This window comes from Cetorhinus maximus, chromosome 2, assembly GCF_964194155.1.
Source record: "Cetorhinus maximus chromosome 2, sCetMax3.hap1.1, whole genome shotgun sequence".
Lineage (NCBI taxonomy): Eukaryota > Metazoa > Chordata > Chondrichthyes > Lamniformes > Cetorhinidae > Cetorhinus > Cetorhinus maximus.
The window spans coordinates 134,089,109-134,112,318 of NC_135880.1; the positions used below are offsets into that span (position 1 = coordinate 134,089,109).

General features: G+C 43.7%; 1 protein-coding gene and 1 long non-coding RNA gene across 5 annotated transcripts in view; one reads left to right on the forward strand and one right to left on the reverse strand.

Moving 5' to 3' along the window:
• Window positions 1–14,578, reverse strand: part of LOC144697676 (uncharacterized) — a 30,942-nt gene extending 16,364 nt beyond the window's left edge. The window contains exons 1-2 of the long non-coding RNA XR_013580424.1: window positions 14,492–14,578; window positions 5,605–5,644 (exon numbers count right to left, since the gene is read on the reverse strand). This is a non-coding gene — a long non-coding RNA (uncharacterized LOC144697676). The remainder of the gene's footprint in view (window positions 1–5,604; window positions 5,645–14,491) is intronic.
• The window catches only part of tmod1 (tropomodulin 1), a 78,761-nt gene continuing 70,067 nt past the window's right edge, over window positions 14,517–23,210 (forward strand). The window contains exon 1 of one of the 4 annotated variants that reach the window (XM_078569680.1): window positions 14,517–14,653. The gene's annotated coding sequence lies outside the window, so the exon portion shown is untranslated. Of the gene's footprint in view, window positions 14,654–14,910; window positions 15,076–18,385; window positions 18,408–23,210 lie in introns of those variants that run through there. The other 3 variants (XM_078569691.1, XM_078569676.1, XM_078569683.1) reach the window with 3 other exon arrangements.

Here is a 23,210-nt window from a genome sequence, read left to right on the forward strand (position 1 = left end):
CCATGCTCTTAAGTTTGGCTGTTGCATTTTTGCAAAATACCTTTGATTCAGTCTCAGTAAGGACTGAACAAACTTCATATTATGCACCAAAGTACCTGCTTAATATATATAATCAAAGTGAAATCCACAGATTTAACAGAGGACCTTCCTCACGGTGTTCCAGTGTACTGAGATAAAACATGTTCTGCTTTACTTTACTAACTTAATTTACTAGGCAAATGAATATTGTATCAAACAGAAGCTCAGGCTAAACCAGAAAGCAAAATCCATTTGCATTAAACAGGTAAATGAATAATACTCAGTAGAAACAATATATTTAAGGTACTTACAACTTTTATCACCCTCACGTCAAAATAGCAATGCTGCTGTCCTGTCTCTCCATATTTGTCCTTGTAACACTGCTGCCTATTTACATGGCAAAATACTATGGAGCAAGCTATAGCTATTTTCTGCTAGTTGTAAATTGCATACCCAAAATATTTTCTGTTCTGTCCACAGTTGTTGTCTGACTGCTAAATAATTCCAGCATATGCTGTTTTTGTTTACAAGTGGGAATTGGGAAGAGAAAAGGAAAAGCCACTGGCAAGCTTTATTTTCTTTTCCCAGAATTATTTACATTTTTGTGTTTATTTGCACTTATGTTATAAATGGTTCCCCCTCCTCAGGTACTGCCCCACTCCCTCAGACATACCCTCTGCCCTTGGAAACAACTACCCTGTCACCAACCTATCTTTACTCTCAAGTTGTTTCAGATATAGTTGCCTCCCAAATCTGTTCCCATCTTTGCTACAATTCGATATTTGAATTTCTCCAATCAGGTTTCTGCTCTGCCATAGCACTGAAACAGCCCTAAACCAAAGTCACAAATGAGATCCTCTGTGGTGTGACCTTGGTGCATTAAGGATTCATCCAATTCTTTGATATTTGTCAGGGTACTGATCCCAGTTCTTAAATGCCTCAGCCCATTTGCCACTGAAATCCTCATCCATTCCTTTGTTACCCGACTTGATTATTCCAAAATAAAATCAAAATACTGCGGATACTGGAAATCTGAAATAACAGAAAATATTAGAAAAACTCAGCTGGTCTGGCAGCATCTGTGGAGACAGAGAAACCAGAGTTAATGTTTCAAGACCGTATGACTCTTCAGAGATTACTCCAATGTTCTCCATACTGCCCTCCCATTGTCCACTCTGTAACCTTCAATTCTTCAAAAATTCTATTCCCTGTATCCTTGTCCTTGTTCACCTACACGGATTCCTGGTTCCCCAAAACCTCCAATTTAAAGTTTTCATTTTCATGTTTAAATTTCTTAACTTTGTGCCTCCCTATCCCTGTAACTTCCAATAATCCTACAATTCCCTTCCAAATCTAAATTCTGGACTCTGGTCTTTTGTGTCTCCCTGCCCATCATTGCTTGCTGTGTCTTCAACCATCTACTCCACACGTTTCAGAACTCTGTCCAAATCCAGTTGTCTTTCCAATTCCCTCCCTCCTTGAAGTCCCTCATTAAAACCTACCTCTCCAACCAAGCTTTTGTTTATCCTTCCTATACTATCACTAGGCACCTATTTTTGTTAGATTAGACTTCTTTGATGTGCTTGGGATGTTTTTCTATATTAAAGGCTCCGTATAAAGGAACTTGATGTAATGTTGAATACTGTATTGCAAATATGTTGCATGTCAGACAGAATCAATCCATATACCCTCAATGGTCTCTAATCTTGCTTCACTGCAAACCTCCATTTTTTTTCAACCACAGGAACATCATTGTCCCTGCACTTAGACCTGGGAATCCTCTCATTCCCAGCTTCAGTAAAGCTTCACCTGCTCCAGGCTTGCACATTCCAACCTCAAGTTTCCATGATCAGGAAGCTAACCCTACTCAATCCTGCTCCCACTTATCCTGTCCTGTTCCCACTCATTCCATCCTGCTCCCATCCACTATGTGACTGCCCATCTGTACAGTGTCTCACCATGCTCCATTTCATTGTATCCCCTGTTTAATGGTCTATGAGCAATGAGATGTTCTGCAGTATCATTTATAATTGGTCTGTTACGATTCTACAATTTATTACTTGGGAATGGAATTAGTGATTCTGATAAGGAATTTTGCTTTTTATGCAGCACCGTAGGGTCATTGGTTAGATTTCACAATGTCTTTACATCGCTGGTGCTGGAAATGGCCCTTGCAATTCTCCACCTTGCTATTAAGGGTTTATCCTTGCAATGCATGCCAGATGTTAATCAAAATTCTCAAGTAAGGAATATATTTATTTGTTCCTAGCAGCATATAAGAAGTTTTTGTCATATGTCATTGTGGTGTACTGTATAGTGCAGCTTTGGACTATAATAATCTGATATATTCCCTGGTAACATTTTGCTTAAATAGTTAAAATATTTCTTCAGTATTTTGCTTAAATAGTTAAAATATTTCTTCAGTATTTTGCTTGGAACCCATACAGTTAATAGTGATTTATGAATTCTATTTATTAGATTTATATTTTTATTGGATTAATGAATGATCTAATAATGTGAACTGGAAAGTATGTACACAATGAGGTTTTTACTGCAACAAAAACAAAAATTGCTGGAAAAACTCAGCACGTCTGACAGCATCTGTGGGGAGAAAGACAGAGTTAACGTTTTGAGTCTATATGGCTCTTCTTCATAGTTCGAAACGTTAACTCTGACTTTCTCTCCTCAGATGCTGTCACACCTGAGTTTTTCCAGCAATTTTTGTTTTTGTTTCAGATTTCCAGCATCCGCAGTATTTTGCTTTTATCTGAGGTTTTTACTGCACTGCACTCAACATTGATTCACCACTTAGCCATGCTTCATACTAAAGCAATTAATTATGTGGTAAAAGCTCTAATATAAATGCAATGAGTGAGAATTTAGGCTTGTTGGTGCCTATTTTCTGGGCATTGTGTGTCCTTAGAGCTCCAAATGGTGCCCATGGCACACATGCACACTCAGGGAGGGGGATATTGCAGCAGATACCATATTGGTGCAGACTTTGGTGTGGATGTCTACCAGAAGCATACAGAGTAGGCAGATCATGACATTGATGCCAGTGGTACCATTTTGGAGCTCAAAGTTACAACCAACACCCTTTCTTAACCTTTGAACACACATTCAATAGCAGTAAGGGACCCCCACTGCTGCTAGTTAAAGGGATAATCAACTACATGCAAGTTAGTGGCTTGTTGATTTATTCTGGCTTTTGTTTCAATTTTACAAGTGTTTGGTGCTTTCTATAGTTATTTTTAGTTAGTAAAGTCTACAGGGAGTGGTGTGACAGATGCTGAAGGCCATCTTTGCTAATTTCAAATCTTCTGCACACACCAGTTGCTTCCAGACATGGGTGTACTAGGTTGGCATTCCCCTTGGAATATAGCACAACTTGGAGAGTGAACAGAGGATACACGGAACAGGATAAGCTGCCGCAAAAGGGAGGAGAAAGGGGAGGAGGCCATTTTCACGCAGGATGTTCAGGGAGCAATTCTACTATCTGAACCTCAGCGAGGAACAATGTTTGAACATCTGCCCTTCACTGTAAGGACATCTTCACTGAAATCTTCCACCTGCTACATCTATAACTGCAAACTGAGACCACATTGCCAGTAGCTATGAAGGTGCAATGAACTTCTATGCGCCTGGATCCTTCCAGACTGGGGCTTAAGATATTAGCAACAGCTTGCTGTTTGTCATTCAGTGTTGCATGAGGGATGACATTCTCTATTCAAAGACAGATTACTACATGTCTCTTCCTGGACTCAAGCAGGTGGAGCGAACATATGGCTTCGCTAGATTCACAGGTTTCCCCATGAGGCAGGTGTCATTGACTGCATGCGCATTGCATTGTGGGTGATGCATGTCAACTCTGCCCTGTGCCATAATTGAAAGAAGTACCAACATCCAACGTGTGTGTAGCCATAGGCAGCAAATCATGTATGTCAGTGCCTAGTAGCCTGGCAGCATTCATTAATGCCTTCATTCTGCAGCAGTCCAGTGTACCAGCTGCATTCGAGTCACCATAGTAAACCAAAGGGGAGCTACTGACCAACAAGGTCTATCTGCTGACCACATGGCTTATGGCTCTGGTTCACAAACCAAGCACACGAGTGTAAAATGCATACTATGAGAGCCATACTGCCACATGAAATGTGATTGTGCAGATCACTGGCACACTGAAACATTGCTTCCACTGGCTAGACTGCTCTGGAAGAGCCATGCAATATTGGACAAGAGAGCTGAATTCCAGAGGTGAGATGAGAGTGACAGCCATTGGCAACAAGACAGTATATGATAGAGTGTGGCATCAAGGAGCCCTAGCAAAACCAAAGTCAATGGGAATCAAGGGAAACTATTCACTGGTTGGACTCATACCTAGCACAGGGGAAGACGGTTGTCGATGTTGAAGGTCAATCATCGCAGCCCCAGGAACTTTGCTGCAGGAATTCCTATGGGTAGTGTCCTAGGACTAACCATCTTCAGCTGCTTCATCAATGATCTTCACACAATTTTCAGTGACAATCAAGACTCCTCAGATACTAAAGCAGTACATGCTTGCATGCAACAAAACCTGGATGTCATTCAGGACTGGGCTGTGACTTTCGCGCCACACAAGTGCCAGACAATAACCATCTGCAAAAAGGGAAAATCTAACCATCTCCCCCGGATGTTAAATGGCAGTACGATCGCTGAATCCCCCACCATCAACATCCTGGGGGTTACCATTGACCAGAAACTTAACTGAATCAGCTGTTAAATACTATGGCCAGAAAAGCAGGTCAGAGGTGCATAACTCATCTCCCAACTCCCCAAAGCCTGTCCATCGTTGACAAGGAATGTGATGGAATACTCACCACTTATCTGAATTAGTGGAGCTCCAAGACTCAAGAAGCTAGACACCATCCAGGACAAACCAACTTGCTTGATCGACACCCCCAAACCCCACCTTAAATATTCACTACTTCCATCACTGGCACACAGTGGCAGCAATGTGTACCATGTACAAGATGCACTGCAGCAACTTACCAAGCCTCCTTTGACAGCACTTTCCAAACCCGCGACCCACCTAGAAGGACAAAGCAGCAGACTCATGGGAACACCACCACCTGCAAGTTCCCCTCCACATCACAGATCATCCTGACTTGGAACTATATCACCATTCCTTCACTGTCACTGGAACTCCCTTTCTAACAGCATTTGTGGGTAATTTTACAGCAGATGGACTTCGACGGTTTAAGAAGGCAGCTTACCATCACCTTGTCAAGGGCAATTTGAGATGGGCAACAAATGATGACCTTGCCATTGATGCTCACATCCCATAAAATAATTTTAAAAATCACCACAAAAGCAGGTGATAAGATTCCTGATGCTCTGCTGCATGCTGTACAACCTCACCAATGTGAGGGGACAGCCTGTGCCACCAACTGTACAGCAAGCAGCAAACAGGAAAAGGAAGAGCAGGAGGAAACATGCCAACAACAACCTTGACAGTGCTTTTCTGCCCAGACTGTCAGGGAAGAACTCAGCTGGGTGTAATATCAGCAACCACAACCCCAGTTCCCCATTCACCAACAGTTCACATCTTACCTTCCTATGTCACTGACCACCACAATGTCCATTTGGCCAACTGTAAAAATAAAAGTCAGCATAAAGTAAGCATTCTATACCAAATTTATAAATCAAGCCATCTGATATTGCATACAGAAGTTAATTAATCATTCCCTTAGTGCTTGCCTCCCTGTGCCTTTATCAACCTTAAATGTTCCTACATAGTGCTACTTAGGATTAGATGGGATATACGGCACAGAAGCAGGCTATTTGGCCCAAACAGTCCATGCTGGTGTTTATGCACCACTCGAGCCTCCTTCCATCTTTTCTCATCTAAATCTTTCATTGTAACCATCTTTTCCTTTCACCTTCATATGCTTGTCTAGTTTCTCTTTAAATGCATCTGCATCATTCTCTTCAACCACTCCTCCATTCTTACCACTCTTTGGAGTTTTTGAAGCAGTTTCTTCTGAATCCCCTATTGGAGTTCTTATATTGATGGCTTCCAGTTATTCTCTTCCCCACAAGTATCTGTATCCGCTCTGTCAAAACCTTTCATAGAGGTATTTAAAATTATTAGGTCATCCCTTAGCCTTCCTTTTCAAGAGCAAAGAGATCCAACCTGTCAGTCCTTTCCTAATATGTATACTACACATTTCTGGTATCATCCTTGTAAATCTTCCCTGCACTGTCTCCAGTCCCTCTGTATCCTTTTCATAATATGTTGACCAGAACTGTGTGCAGTATTTTATGTGTCATCTAACCGAAGTTTAATACAGGTTTAGCATAACTTCCCTACTTTTCAATTCTATATCTCTGGAAATAAAGCCAAGTGTTTGGTTTGCTTTTTATATGGTGCAACCTTTAGTGACTGAAGTATTTGTACTTTGAAATCACTTTGTTTCTCTATCCTCATCAAGACTTGCACCTTCCAATTAATAAGTGACCTCCCTATTTTTCCTACCAAAATGTACTACCTCACAAATATCATTTGCCAATTATTTGCCCTATCTCAGTGTTTGCAGTATGGTTGGTAGAAGGTTGCTGACTTTGAGTCAAGGAGACTACAGGTGACCTTGGAAGATGACCTCGAACAGCCTCAAATGCCTGGCTATGGATCGCAGCATCCTGACATGGGTTGCAGCAGCCTGAACTGGCTAACTGACAGGCAACAGCAGGGTAGGAGCACGAATGCTGACACCCTGAGAGAGAACAGAACAGCAGGCTCATGCTTCGTGGGGCCACTGCCACACCCCAAGGGCCTCAGCAGTCATAATAATTCTTAAGAGGACAGATGGCTGGATTGCTGCGACACCCTTCAAGCCCCTTTGCACAGTGTAATCCACAGCCATTATGACAACAGTCTGAGCTTCCATTGCAGCACTCAGATGTTGGGTGACTGCCACTTGTGCTGCAATGGTAGCTGCAACATTGATCATCATCATTCTTCTCTTGGTATTCCTCAGCTGCCTGGCCAGTTTGCACCTCTTGGCAATCTGAAAGGAAAAAGGCACAAGGGTGGGTTGTGGACAGGGGAGGGGGGTAAGCAAGAGGTGCATGCTTTCAATGCATCTGCAGTTTGTAAATCAGAAGTGAACGTGAGACGAGTGGGAAGAGGGATGTGAGAAGGGGGAAGCAGGTATAAGGAGACTGTGGTCTTAGATGACTTTGACCTTGCCGCCAGCCACGGCCACAAAGTGGCCGTCCCAATAACGGCCAATGTAATTTCCTCTATGGGTGTTAGAACATGCTGGCGCACTTGAACTCCTCTAGTTAACTCCTGCTGCCTCTGGTTGTGCTCCATCCATTCTGCAAGGGAGAGGAAAATGTGTTGTGAAATTTGTTTGGCTGATGTGACTGTCATGGTTGAATACCTGACTGTGTGTGCAACCTGCGAGATCTGCGCTTACAGCAGTGCTTGGTTGTGAGGGTGAGGTGATGCACTGGAATGTCAGATATGAGGCCTGATTGATGAAGATTGTTGGTAGGTGAGTGATCAGGGTGTGGTGATTTGAGGCTACTACTGCATTTAATACTTATGACATTTAAAGATGCATTCACTGACACTGACCAATTATGTGAGGTCATTGAACTTCTTGTGGCACTGATTCTCAGGGTTTGACTCCTCAGATTATCCACCACAGCTTATAGCTACAATTGCCTTTTGATCGTGTGTCTGAAGGGCCGTCTGCACCTCCCGCCAGCCAGCCAGCCAGCCACAATCCTTCCTTCCAGCTCCTCCATCAAGACCTCCAATGCAGCATCCGAAAAATTGAAGCCCACTCTCTCCCCTGGTGTGCCATTCTTCCCTCTTTCCCAGTATCAGATTTCCATGTGTCTGAATTTACAGCCGTCGTTGCTGTGAGATCATCCTGTTTAGTGCCACACTCTCTCACATAGCTCCTGTCCCACTATTGCGTGGTGATGAAATCTACATCTACCAACACGTGAAGGCTTCTCCACAACAAAGGCAAAAACAGAGACCAAATAAACGTTGCTGATCGGACATGAACAACAATTCATTTTTGATTGAAGAATGCTCAACATTTCCAACTAAGCTGTTATTTAATCAATCAATTGCAGTTCATTATTGGCACATACATAAATATTTTTGGTAAGGTTGTTGGCATTGGGCAAGCTTTATTCTGCTGGGCAAAATATCCTTAGAAAAATTACTCAAGCGGGTTGTTAGCGAGACCTGACAAACAAGGCACATAGGCTAATTCACTCACATTAAAACAATAACATAGGCCAGGATTTTCCGGTCCCAACAGGCGAGGAGGTCCATTTAGCACTCCTATTCTCAGAATTACTTTGGTACTTTTCTTTTCCTTTCTGGATTCCATTTGTTGATAAGAACCTATCTAGTTCCTTACTGAAACCCATTATTCTTCCTTGTTCCTTGTGCTGAAAATTTGTTCACACACATATACCACCTTTTGGATATTGAGTTTTAGTGGACAGCTGTCTCAGACTAGCTATTACCCCTCAAGATGCTCCCTTATGTTGTTCCTCATAATACTTCAAACTTTTTTTTATTTGTTCGTGGGATGTGAGTGTCACTGGCTCAGCCAGCATTTATTGCCCTTGTTCAGAGGGTATTTAAGAGTCAACCACATTGCTGTAAGTCTGGAGTCACGTATATGCCAGACCAGGTAAGGACAGCAGATGGGGTTTTACAACAATCAGCAATGGTTTCATGGTCATCATCAGATTTTTAATTCCAGATTTTTATTGAATTCAAACTTCACCATCTACCATGGTGGGATTTGAATCCAAGTCCCCAGAGCATTACCCTGGGTCTCTGGAATACTAGTCTAGTGAAAATACCACTATGCCTTCACCCCAACCCCCACCCCCCCCACTTTCACCCTACCCCCCCTTCCAACAGTGGAAGCTAGGCTTATAAGTCTATAATGTGATGGTTTATCCCTTGCCCAGCTTTTTGAAGGTAGGAATCACATTTGTTATTTGTTATTTTGCAATCATCTGGGATTTGGCCCAAGTTCAGTGAACTCTGAAAAATGTTCCCAAGAGGATCACAGTTGGTTGAGTCAATTGCTTCAGACCCTCAGAATGAAAGTCTGTCAAAACCCAGCAGCTTTGTTTAATTTGAACTTCAACAACCTCTTCAGTGTTTTCTCTTGTGATTTTAAAACGTCTCAACCTATATTCACTTTTAAACTTTATTCCCTGTTGGAAGAAGATTGGAAGGAAGGGCCAGGGGTAGGGAGGTGAGTGCTGGGGAGATCAGAAAGGTTGGTGGGAATGATGGAGGTTGGAAGGGTCATGGGGGGGCGGGCAGATTGGAAAGATTGGGGGCGGGGGGGATCGGATAAATTAGGGTGGGGGGAGATTGGAAGTCAGGGGAAGAACATTAGCAAGGCTGGAGGGTGGGGTGGGTGGGTGTGATCGGAAAGGTTGGGGACAGGGAGGTTGGAAGGGTTAGGGAGAAATTGAAGGCTATAGCCAGGGAGCACTAGGAGAGAGAGAAGGGATGAAAATGCTGGTTGGGGAGATTGGAAAGGCAGGATCAGTGGGAAAGCATGGCTCAGGGTGATAGAGGGAAGGGGGTTTCAGCCAATTGTGAACCTGGTTTATAGATAGGTTGGTGGGCTGGGTGCAGCACTCCTCCTGGCCCACAAACTGTGCTGCAAAGACACTAACCTGCTGGATCCAGCAATACCAGCCTCACTTTAGCTGGCAGGTATTCTGAGGCAGGAAAACCCCTTGGTCAGTGTAAAATTGAAATTAAGGTAAAACCCGGAGGTCTGCTGCAGCTTCATTAAATTATTTAAATAAGCGACCTGCCTTCTGGGAGCAGGTAGGTTACCCAATCCCCCCAAACCCAGCCACCCTCCTCCCCCCCGCCCCCGCCCATTAAAACTGGAAATGGCAACCTCGAGGCAGATTGGGCTTGAGTTTGAGGTTTTTAAACATTTTAACTTCCCATCTCCACCTGCTTTTGGGGATTAAAATTCCCTCTCTGTCTCTGATCCAGTGTAAAGTAATTGTAAATATAATAAACTTTGCTTTATTCTCTGATGGAAAATAGACTATTTTATCCTCAAAATTAAATGCTGATAATGTGGGTTATATACTTGGCAAGGGTTGCTCAAAACTACTTTGGGTGCACATCCCCCTTACAAGAACACAGTCTATATCCTTAAATGGGTTTGCAAACTGGAGTACTGTTAAATCAGTGAATGTCAGTTCTAATACCTTCCTGCAACTGACAGCTCTGCTCCAGGTCACTTCATCAAGCATGCACGACAGTGGCTGGGATTGAACACTAGGGGGACTGTTCAGGGAAGGATGTTTGCGAGGGGGGTGGATATTCAGGGAAGGGGATGTTCAAGGGAGGGTAAGTTAAGGTGATACTGTTCATGGGGGAGGAGTGTATGCTCGGGTTGGAGAGGAGGAGGTTCAGGTGGTGGGGGTGCTATTCGGGGGATTTTTGGAGCGTTCAGGCGGTGTTGTTCATGGTAGGGGAGATATTCAGGGGGTGTTGGGTAGTGGGGGGTGGGGATTTTCAGGCATTATATTCAGGGATGTATCTTTTACTAGCTTCTCTCCTCATGCCCTGTCTGACTTCATCATGCCCATGAGACCCACCTTCAGCTCTTTCCAGCCTATTCCCACTAAACAGCTGACCACCCAACTTCCCCTCCTGGCCCCTGTGTTAACCAGTATTGTTAACAGTTCTTTTTCCTCAGGTTCTGTCCCTCCTCCCTTCAAATCTTCCACCATCACCGCCTTTCCCAAAAACTGACCCTTGACTCATCCTGCTTCCTTGCAAACCACCGTCCCATCTCCAATCTTCCTTTGCTCTCCAAAGTCCCTAAATGTGTTATCATCTCTCAAATTTGTGCCATCTTTCACAGAACACCATGTTTGTATCCCACCAATCAGGATTCTGCTCCTGTCACAGAAACACCTCTTTCTAAGTCACAAATGACATCCTATGTGACTGTGATATACAATCCCTCCGCATCCTTTTTGATCTGTCTGCAGCCTTTGACACAGTTGATCATACCGTCCTCCTCCAATCCTTCTCGACTGTAGTCCAGCTGAATAGGATTGCTCTCGTCTGATTCCATTCTTATCTATCTAATCGCAGCCAGAGAATCTCTATTAATGTCTTCTCTTCCAATTCCCATAAAGGTACCTCTGAATTCCGAAGAGTCATATGGACTCGAAACATTAGCTCTGTTTCTCTCGCCACAGATGCTGCCAGACCTGCTGAGCTTTTCCAGCATTTTCTGTTTTTATCTCAGTTACCTGTGTTCCTCTAGAACGCTTCCTCTTTCTTATCTGCATGCTGTCCCTTGGTGATATTATCTGATAACTCAGCATCAGTTTCCACAAAATGTTGACGATACCCAGCTTTACCTCACCACCATCTCTCTTGACCTCACTGTCAATAAATTGTCAAACTGCTTGTCCAACATCCAGTACTGAATGAGCAGAAATTTCCTCCAATTTAATATTGGGAAGACTGAAGCTATTGTCTCAGTCCATGTCACACACTATGTTCCCTCACCACAGATCCCATCCCTCTCCCTGACTGAAGCTGAACCAAATTGTTCATAACATTGGAAGCAAAAGAGCTAGAAACATTGAGCAGACATCGTAAAGCACTGTAAATAAAGCTCCTATACACATGTAGGCTGGTGTGTCATCTCTGCATAGATCTGAAATATAAAATATGCAAAAAAAATGGCAACAAGAATGATGGAGAAAAGTTTAAATTTACAGACACGTGCACCTTTCCTTTCTTCACTGGGAGATCTACCCATGCTGTGGAATTGATGGGTTTCAGGGTTCAAGACCTACTTACTCACTACAGGGACGGACAGTCTGGATGTAGCGATCCACAAGTAGGCGATACTCGTATATTGTCTCAGGGCAGAAGGCCAACGAATAGTCGAGAAGCTCACAGAACACACATCTACATTTGATTCTGCGATAAGTGGTCTTAAAAAATACTTCAGGCCAAAGAAAAGTGTGATGATCATATGATATACATTCTGCCAAAGGTGCCAGGAAAATGGTGAACCCATTAAATAATACATGGCAGTGTTGCACCAATTGGCTTCTACATATAAGTTTGGCACACTAACCAATGTATTTCATAACCAATTAATTAAAAAAAACTTCAATTCCATGAATTAGGGAACATCTCCTCATGGTGATTTAACCTTGGAAAAAGCCATGACCTTGGCAGTCCAAATCAAATTCGCCATGTTAGATTCAAAGCGGTTACACAGAAATGCACTCTCAGGGTCATGGACACAGCTTGCCCAGCCAGCTCAATTGCAAGGGTTATGGATAAAGAAACCTCAGCAGTTTTCATCAACACATGCCTTGTCAGTCAGGTACCTTCAAAACCCTTGCCCAAATTGTCATCTATTCACAGATCACCAGGTCCAGCTCAATGGAAAAAGTGTAACTCATGCTTAAAAGTGGAACCATTTCATGAAGGTACGCAAGTTGAAGAAAAGACTTCATCTATTCAACACATGGAGGAGTCTGTTCCTCAGAGTGAAGTACAGCATGCATATACAATCGTGGACAGCAAGGTACAAGGTTATCTTAAGGTGATCTCTGCTGATGCCTTGTTTGCAGGACTGGTGTCTGCTTTAGAGCTTTTGAAACCACATGTCATCATGGTGACAAACTCCTGCTCATAGCGGATGTTGCTATTTGCACCGATCGTCAGCTAGAGTATCCCACTTGTTGTCATTGGTGTTGAGGGCTTTCATGTCTCTTTTGACAGCATCCTTGAATTGGAGCTTTGGGCACCCAGCTGGTCACTTGGCACGGGCTACCTCCCTTTTAGCATATCCTTGGGGATGCAGCCATCATCCAACCTGTGTACGTGCCCAAGCCAGCAAAGCCCTTTTTGCATGATTAGCACTGGTGTGCTTGGCATGTTTGCCCTAGAAAGGACTGCTTCATTGGTGACTTTGTCATTCCATGTGATGTCAGGCGTTATAGACACTGGAGATGGAAGCTTTGAGCCTCTGTTCTTGGTAGGTATAGGTTGCCCAGGCTTTGCCGCCATACAGAAATATGTTGAGTAAACAGGCCTTAGATAAGCATCTTGGACCTGCTGATCAGTTTGTTGTTTCTCCATGCCCATTTTGTTAGTCAGCCAAAGTTGGCGGATGCCTTGCCAACGCGTGTGCTGAGCTCTTTGTCAAGAGACAGGTTGTCTGTCACTGTAGATCCAAGGTGGCAGAATTTGCTGACTGCTTTGAGTGGTGTTTTGTGGAGTCTGATCACAGGCGGAGTCACAACACCCTGTCACATAATTACAGTTTTCTTGACACTGATGGTGGAGGAAGAACGTAACACAAACACAGGACAGATGATCCTTGAGCCTTTGGAGCTGGTCTTCTGTCTGGACAACTAGTACAGCATCATCAGCGTACAAAATTTCTCTGATCAGGACATGCCACACTTTGTCTTGGCTGTTAGTCTTGATGGGTTGAGGAGTTTCCCATTTGATCTTGTATGGAGGTACACTCCTTCCCTATCCCCAGGGAAAGCCCGTGTCCTAAGTCACACCAAATCCCCTTTGCCCATCACCCTGTGCTCGTTGATGGACACTGAATTTCCGGTTAAATGACACCTCAATTTTAAAATGTTCATCCTTATTTTGAAATCCCTCCATGGTCTTACACCTCCCAACATCTGTAATCTACTCCAGCACCAAAACCCTTAGGTATCTGTGCTCATCTAATTCTGGTCTTCTGAGTAGCTCTGATTTTAATCACTCCACTTTGGTGGCCGTGCCATCAGTTGCCTGGGCCTAAGATCTGAAAATCACTCCCTAAACCTGTCCATCCATCTTGCTTTCCACTTAAGGACATTCCTTAAAACCAAATTCTTTGCCCTGATACTTCCTTACACATCTTGGCGTTTGATAATACCCCTATGAAGTACCTTGCGACATTTATTACTTTAAAGGTGCTATATAAATACGAGTTGTTGTTGGATGTCGGAATGTTTAGGGGGTGGGTGCATGTCCAGGGCTGTTCAGGAGATGGAAAAGGGGATCTGGGGGCAATGTCTGGATGGAGGTGGGGATATCTGGGGGGAATGTTCAGGGTGGGGGGATATGGGGGGAGGTGAGTGGAAGTGTCCTGGGGGAATTTTCAGGGAGGGAGTGAAGCATTATTCAGAGGGTGAGGGAAGGTCTGGAAGGTGGGAGTCGAGGAGGTTATTCAGGAGTTGGGGGGGAATTCCCTGGGGATGAAGGATGTCTAGGGGGAATGTCTAGAGGGTTGGAAAGTGGGGATGTCTGGGGAAGGGGGTGGGAGATCTTCAGGGAGGAGGGTCGCTCCGGAGTTGGAGGTGTCCGTATGTTGTCCAGGGAGTGGGGAGGAGGGTGTGTTTATTTAGCTGTTATTTTGGTTACCTGAGGCTCTGGGGGAAGGGAATGCGCTGCGGCTGCGCCCTGCACTCAGCCCCAGAGCCGGAGAGTCTCCGAGGCGGGAGCCGGGGGTCGGGGGAAAGTTGGTTTCTTGTCATCAGCGCGAACTCTTCGGGGCCGCCGTGTTCCCCGGTCCCCGCCACTCGGGTAAGGACAGTCACTCATTCTGCTTCTCTACACAGGTCTCTTTCACCATATCTGGGCAAAATATTCAGCGGGCACCAAAATAGAGCGGGAGCTGCGAACCCGAGCCGGACACCGGCTCCGCCATATCTCCGCCCGAACCGGCGCCTTTGGCAGAAGTTACCGCTTTTTAAACGTTAATTTTGCATCTGGTTTAAAAATAGCCCCAGGAAGGCGGCGCCGCGCGTCACTTTCTTTAAATGGCTAAAACTCTGATGCCGTAGATCGGATTGGGACACTTTCCTAAAACAAACTCCTGTCAGCCTGGGCTCTCTCTCTCTCTCTCTCCCGCACTGATACAAACCGAAAACAATCCAGGCAACAGGAGACTGAACACACTGTGGGGTTTCTATCAAATGACTTTGGAGCGGGCTGTGGCGTGACCGGTAAGACATCTGAAGCTACTGAGTTTTATTTCTACATTTTAAAAAGTCTAAATTTAACTCTTCAGCGTGGGGAAATTGTGAGTGAAGCTGGAATGAGGTGACCCAGTGCTCACTGTCTGCTGTTGACGGATAGTCGCTGCCTTGTGTGCAAACTGCCGGCTCCCATTAAACCTTCATGTCTTCTGACCCCGAATCCCATTCTAGTCCCGATGCCCTACATGATTGGCAAGCCACTGAAAACACTTGGTTTACTTGTCACTTCGTTTAAGAAATGCCACTAAATTTGTCAATAAGACACACGCAACTTTTTTTTTCGGTTTATAAGTCACGACTGATTTCGTGTGAGAGAGAACATAACACTCACAAGAAGAGCCCTGTTCACGGACACTGGTCTCTCGGGGTGGAAGATGAAGATGAACATTAGGTTCAGGTGCTGAGTAAAGATGTTATTTGGTATCCGTCCTGAATTTAGCTATGTGTAAAACTGCCCTGACCGTCATACTAGCTCGGTTGGATCTGAGTCAGAAGGGGGGTGAGTTCAAATTCCAGTACGGAGACTACAGCATGGTATCTAGGCTGACCCTCCAATGCAGTGCCAAGGGAGTGCTGCACTTTTGGAGGCGTTATCTTTCAGATGAGACATTAAACGGAATCTTGTCCGCCTGCCTGGACCTAAAATAACCCACCACACCATTTCGAAAAGCTTTGTGATTTCTCCCCGGTGTCCTGCTCAATATTTATTCCTCAACCAATATCACTAAAACAAATTAATGCACTGCTGCTTATGGAGCCTTGATGTGCCATGTTTCCATTACAACAGTGATTATGCTTCAAAAGTACTTTACTATAAAGACGTCCTGAAGTTGTTGACGGCACTAGTAACTGCAAGCTCGCTCTTTTGTTTTCATGGCTATTGGACCGATTCAGAATCACTCTTGGGACATAAGAGCAGACAGGCTTGCACAACTGCAGTTAAAATCTATCTTAATTAGTCTAAAATGCACTCTCGTGTCACTAATCTTCTCTGTGTTTAACACAATTATCACCAGAGAAGGATAAAGAACTGTGGTGACAGTCACTTTCTCAAAGTCATGAAAATTGTGAATGAACTCCACCATATGTAATTATGGTGATTAAGGGTGAGGCTTGGGATTTTGAATCTGAATCTGTCTTCAAGTTTCTGGTAGGTTACTATTTTGACTTTGAAGTTACTGTGCCTATTGAACATTTTTTTTGGTAGACTGGGAGCACCTTAATGTCACTTGAGAGAAAGTTAACTTTCCTCTCATTGATTTATCTCCCTGCTTCAGAAATCTTGAAATGTATTTTCACCTATCAAAGCCAAAAGCAGGGTCTGAAGGTTTATTTCTGGTGATTACTGCTTTTGAAAGATCATAATTCGTACAACTATTCTAGAATCAAAAATCACAATTCTTACATATTTTAAAATACCTCTGAGAAAAAATTCAAAATGAATAACGTCTTCTCATACTTTTAATGCTAGTTCGTCCAATCACAGTCAGAAACTAGTATTGAAGGATTGTGGCTGAAGTTTGTAAGCCACAAGTTTTGAAGGTGATCCTAAGCTTCATGTTAATCCAGATAACCAAAGAATGGGTTTTAAAAATCAGAATGGATACAAAAATATATAAATTTAGATTTCTGGATTAGACCTGATGGTTAGTGACCAGAAGTAGACAGAGGGTTTTTTAAAGATAGGTTTCACTTAACAATTTTATTGACAGTAATCATACAACTTTATCTGGGGAGTGGAGTTGAAGACAGGGTTGATTTAAGTCTAGTCTTGGGAGTTCTCTGATAGCTCATCCAAGTTTTTCTCCCCTGAGCACTTCTGGGCTGCTTCTTAGAGTTGTACTATTGTATACAGTATTTGTCTTCCATTATTCACGTCATGTTTGTCTAGTTGATCAACCTAGCCGTTGGCCATTCCAAACTGCAAATGTGGATGAAGTCACAATCTGTGACACATATTACCTGCCTCCTGCTACTAGATAATAAACAAGCCCATGATCCTTTTCAGGACATGTCAATATTCTAATTTCCCAGCATTTTTTATCTTACTTTTATTCAATGTTCAGTCCAAGATCTTTTGTATTCAGTCTGATTTTCCCCACCAGTACTTAATAAGACTCGTAGTCGACTCCATGGAGGTTTCTGTACTGTAACAGATCCTTTGTTCCCCTTGCTGGTTCACTGACAAGTTATTTATAGTCATCTCTCTTATTTACTTGGGTCATGGGTGCCAGCCTTTGGGCTTGCTGCATTACTGTTCTACCTGATTGAATGGTCAGATCACAATTCCATTTGGCCTTGCCATCCGCAGCATTCTGGTTGGCAGGACCACCAGCAGGATGTATGTTCATACTGATGGATATTCTTGATCTTGCACCCAAACACACACAACTAATCAAGGTATTATTTTCTTCCTTGTTAATCATAGTTACAGCTCTGCAGGAGGCCATATTTGTGATAGCTCTCTGCATGAGCAACTCCCCTATTTGCACTTCCCTGCCCTTTCCCTGTAGTCCTTCAAATTTTTTCTCTTCAGATAATTATCAATTCTCTTTTGAAGGCCTTGATTGAAGTTTCCTACGCCACACTTGTAGGCAGTGCATTCCAGATCTTAAATCGCTCGTTTTGTAAAACACCTTAAATCAGTCTTCTCTGGTTCTCGATCCTTCTACGCCAATTGGAACAGTTTCTCCCCATCTACTCTGTCCAGATTCCTCATGACTTTGAACACCTCTATCAAATCTCCTCTTAATCTTTTTTTCTCCAAGAACAACAGGCTCAGCTTCTCCAACCTATCCATGTAATTTATCCCTGAAACCTGTCTCGTGAATCTTTTTTGCACCCTCTCTATAAAGCCTTCACATCTTTCCTAAAATATGGTGCCCAGAACAGGACACAATACTCTGTTTGAGTCAACCCTGTGTTTTATACAGGTTCATCATAACTTCCTTGTTTTTGTTCTGTGTCCCTATTTAGAAAGCTCAGGATCCCATATACTTTATGAACTGTTTTCTCAAACAACGCTGCCATCTTCAATGATTTGTGCACATATACCCTCAGGTCCTTCTGCTCCTACACAGCCTTTAAAATTGTACCCTTTAATTTATATTGCCTCTCCTCTTTCTTCCTATCAAAATGAATTGCTTCATGTTTCACTGTATAAAATTTCAGGGAATGCCAGTTGTCTGTCCATTCCGCCAGCCCGTGGAATGGACAGGAAGAGTGTATGAGGAGGATGACCCTGGGACAAGCAGTCAGCAGCACCTAGAGGAGCGTGCGAGAGGAGGAACCTGGGACAGGTAGTCAGCAGCACCTAGAGGAGAGTTCGAGAGGAGGAACCTGGGACAGTTAGTCAGCACCACCTGGAGGAGAGTGCAAGAGGAGGAACCTGGGACATGTAGTCAGCAGCACCTAGAGGAGAGTATGAGAGGAGGACCCTGGGACAGGTAGTCAGCAGCACCTAGAGGAGAGTGCGAGAGGAGGAACCTGGGACAGGTAGTCAGCAGCACCTAGAGGAGAGTGTGAGAGGAGGAACCTGGGACAGGTAGTCAGCAGCACCTAGAGGAGAGCGTGAGAGGAGGACCCTGGGACAGGTAGTCAGCAGCACCTAGAGGAGAGTGTGAGAGGAGGACCCTGGGACAGACAGTCAGCAGCATCTAGAGGAGAGTGCAAGATTAAGATCCTGGGACAAGCAGTCAGCAGCACCTAGAGGAGAGTGTGAGAGGAGGACCTGTTTCTACCTGTCACAGCCAAAGTGTGATATCAAAGGAAAACAGGTAGGTGATTTGGTGGGTATCTCTTCTGTGTCTCTTTTGATTGGCCAAGTGGTTTAAATCAGGAGACGTTATTACAACTGAAGTGTACAGTTAAGAAATTCACTTTTAAAATAGTTAACATCCAAATTAATTAATTAAATAGAATAGAGATGGCTGGGCAGCTGATGTGTTGCAGCTGTAGTATGTGGGAGCTGGTTGGTGCTGGTGCGATCCACGGTGACCACATCTGCAGGAAATGTTCGCTGCTCGAGGAACTTCAGAGTTGATGAGCTGGAGTCCGAGCTGCAGACACTGTGAGACATCAGGGAGGGGGAGAGTTACCTGAACACTGTTTCAGGAGACAGTCACACCCCTTAGATTAATTACATCAAATTTGGACAGTGGTCAGGAACAGGAGGATGTGACTGCGAGTGAGGCAGGTATATGGATCCAAAATTTAGCTGTGGAGAAGCCTCAGAAGGCACCCTTGTTTAATAGGTACGAGGTTCTTGCTCCCGGTGTGGACAAGGGCATAGACTGCAGGGAGGATGAGCGAACTGACCACAGCACCATGGTACAGAGCGCCATTCAAGTGGGAGGAGAAAAGAGAAATGCAGTAGTAATAGGGGATAGCAGTTAGGAGAATAGATACTGCTCTCTGCAGCAAAGACAGAGAGTTCTGAAGGCTCTGTTGCCTACCTGGTGCCAAGGTTAAGGACATCTCTCCTGGGCTGGAGAGGAACTTGGAGTGGGAGGGGAAGGATCCAGTTGATGTGGTCCACGTAGGTACCAACGACATAGGTAGGACTAGGGAAGAGATTCTGCTGAGGAACTACGAGCAGTTCAGGGCTAAATTAAAAAGCAGAACCACAAAGGTAATAATCTCCGGATCTACCTGAGCCACGTGCAAATTAGTGTAGGGTAAATAAGATTAGAGAGGTAAATGTGCGGCACAAAGATTGGTGTGGGAGAAATGGGTTCCAATTCATGGGGCACTGGCACCAGTATTGGGGAAGGAGAGAGCTGTTCCTTTGGGACAGGCTATATTTGAACCATGCTGGGACCAGTGTACTGGTGAATCGTATAACTAAGGTTGTAGATAGGACTTTAAACTAATTAGTGGGAGGGAAGGTTCAATTGAAGGGCAGTTTAAAAAATCAAAAAGAAGAGAGAAGAGGTGCAGGGTAGTGAAGAGGTGAACGATAATCAAAGTGTGACAGGAAGGGGCAGAAAACATAAGCAGAAGAGTGCAGCAGAAATCAGAACCAGAGTGAGAAATAATGGTAAAAAGTCAAAGCTTAAGGCTCTTTATCTGAATGCACGCAGCATTTGTAACAAGATAGATGAGTTGATGGCACAAATAGAAGTAAATGAATATGACTTGATAGTTATTATAGAGTCATGGCTGCAGGGTGACCAAGACTAGGAGCTCAATATTCAAGGGTATTCGACGTTCTGGAAAAATAGGCAAAAAGGAAAAAGAGGTGGGATAGCTTTGTTAATAAAGGAAGGTATCAGTGCGGTGGTGAGTAGTGACATAGGTGCAATAGATCGTGATGTGGAATCAGTTTGGGTGGAAATAAGGAATAACAAGGGGAAGAAGTCACGGATGGGAGTTATCTATAGGCCCCCAAAGAGGTGCCTCACTGTAGGACAAAGTATAAATCAGGAAATAATGGAGGTGTGTAAGAAGGGCACTACAGTTGTCATGGGTGATTTTAATGTGCATATTGACTGGACAAATCAGATTGGCAGGAGTAACATGGAAGACGAATTTGTACAGTGCATCAGGGTTTGTGTCTTAGAGCAATACGTTGCAGAACCTACCTGGGAACAGACTATTTTAGATCTAGTAATGTGTAATGAGGTGGGATTAATAAGAGATATCATAGCTAAGGATCCTTTAGGGGGTAGCGATCACAACATGGTAGAATTTCAAATTCAGTTTGAGGGTGAGCAACTTGGGTCTCAAACAAGTGTCCTCAACTTAAATAAGGATGGCTACAGAGGTATGAAGAAAAAGTTGTCTAAAGTGGGCTGGGAAAATAGACTAAGGGGAAGGGGAAGGACGAGCAGTGGCAGACATTTAATCAGATATTTCATAACGCTCAGCAAAAATTTATCCTGGTCAAAAAGGATTCGATGAGAAGGATGAACACCTGTGGTTAACAAAGGTGGTCAAGGGAGTATCCAATCAAAAACTAAGGTATACAAAGCAGCGAAAACTAGTGGTAGGCCAGAGGATTAGGAATCATTAAGGAACCAGCAGTGGATGACTAAAAAGCTAATAAAGAGGGAGAAACTTGATTATGAAAGTAAATTGGCAAGAAATATATAAACAAACAGCAAGGGCTTCTATGGGCATATAAAAAGAAAGAGAGTGGCTAAAGTGAGTGTGGAGCCCTTGGATGATGCAACTGGAGAATTAATAATGGAGAACAGGGAAATGGCAGATAATTTAAACTAATATTTGGCATCAGTCTTCATGGTGGAGGACACTACAAACATCCCAAAGATGTCAGGTGAGCAAGGAGCTAATGGGAGGAAAGATCTTGTAACAGCCTCTATCACGAGGGACAAAGTATTTGACAAACTAATGGGACTAAAGGCAAAAGCAAAAAACTGTGGATGCTGGAAATCCAAAACAAAAATAAAAATACCTGGAAAAACTCAGCAGGTTTGGCAGCATCTGTGGAGAGGAACACAGTTTACGTTTTGAGTCCGTATGACTCTTCAACAGAACTAAGTAAAAATAGAAGAGAGATGAATTCATTATGAATTTTTACTTAGTTCTGTTGAAGAGTCATACGGACTCGAAACGTTAACTGTGTTCCTCTCCGCAGGGACTAAAGGCAAACAAGCCACCAGGACCTGATGGCCTGCATCCAAGGGTTTTAAAGGAAGTGGCTGCAGAGGTAGTGGAGGCATTGGTCGAAATATTCCAGAACTCACTGGATTTCGGGAGGGTCCCAGCGGATTGGAAAACTGCTATTGTGATGCCCCTGTTCAAGAAGGGAGGGAGACAAAAAGCTGGAAACTGAAGGCTAGTCAGCCTAACATCTGTCATTGGGAAAATGCTGGAGTCCATTATTAAGGAAGAAATAGCAGGAAATTTTGAAAAGCTTAACACAATCAAACAGAGTCAACATGGTTTTGTGAAAGGGGAATCATGTTTGACAAATTTTCTAGAGTTCTTTGAGGATATAACAAGCAGAGTCGATAAAGGAGAACCTGTAGATGTAGTATATTTGGATTTCCAGAAGGCATTCGATAAGATACCACATAAAAGGTTATTGCACAAGATAGGAGCTCACGGTATTGGGGTAATGTATTAGCATGGATTGAGGATTGGTTAACACACAGAAGACAGAGAGTCGGGACTAATGGGTCTTTTTCAGGTTGGAAAGACGTAACTAGTGGAGTGCCACAAGTCCTAGGGCCTCAATTATTTACTAACTATGTTAATGACTTGGAGGAGGGGGCAGAGTGTAATGTACCCAAATTTGCTGATGATACAAAAATAGGTGGGAGGGCATGTTGGGATGAGGACATAAGGAATCTGCAAGGGGATATAGATAAGTTAAGTGAGTGGGTGAAAACTTGGCAGATGGAGTTTAGTGTAGGAAAGTGTGAGGTCATGCACTTTGGTAGGACATGCAGACTATTATTTAAATGGAGAGAGGCTCCAAAAAAGTGCAGCACAGAGAGATCTGGGTGTTCTTGTGCATGAAACACAAAGAAGTTAGCATGCAGGTGCAGCGAGTAATTAAGAAGGTAAATGGAATTTTGGCCTGTATTGCTATGGGGTTGGAGTTTAAAAATAGGGAAGTCTTGTTACAACTATACAGGGTGTCGGTGAGGCCCCACCTGGAGTACTGTGTACAGTTTTGGTCCCCGTATTTAAGAAAGGATATATTGGCATTGGAGGCAGTTCAAAAGAGATTCACTAGGCTGATTCCTGGGATGAAGGGGTTGAATTATCAAGAATGGTTAAACGGGTTAGGTCTTTATTCCATAGAGTTTAGAAGAATGAGGGGTGATCTTATTGAAATGTACAAAATTCTGAGGGGGCTTGAAAGGTTAGATGTTGAGAAGATGTTTCCACTGGTGGGGGAATCTCGAACTAGGGGACATAGTTACAGAATAAGGGGACACTCATTTAAAACTGAGATGCAACGGAATTTCTTCTCTCAGAGGCTAGTGAATGTCTGGAATTCTCTACCCCAGAGAGTTGTGGAGGCTAGATCACTGAAAGTATCTAGAGGAGGTAGATAGATTTTTGAAATATTGGGGAGTTGAGGGCTGTGAGGAACTGGCATGAAAGAGGAGTTGAGGCCTCGGGCAGAT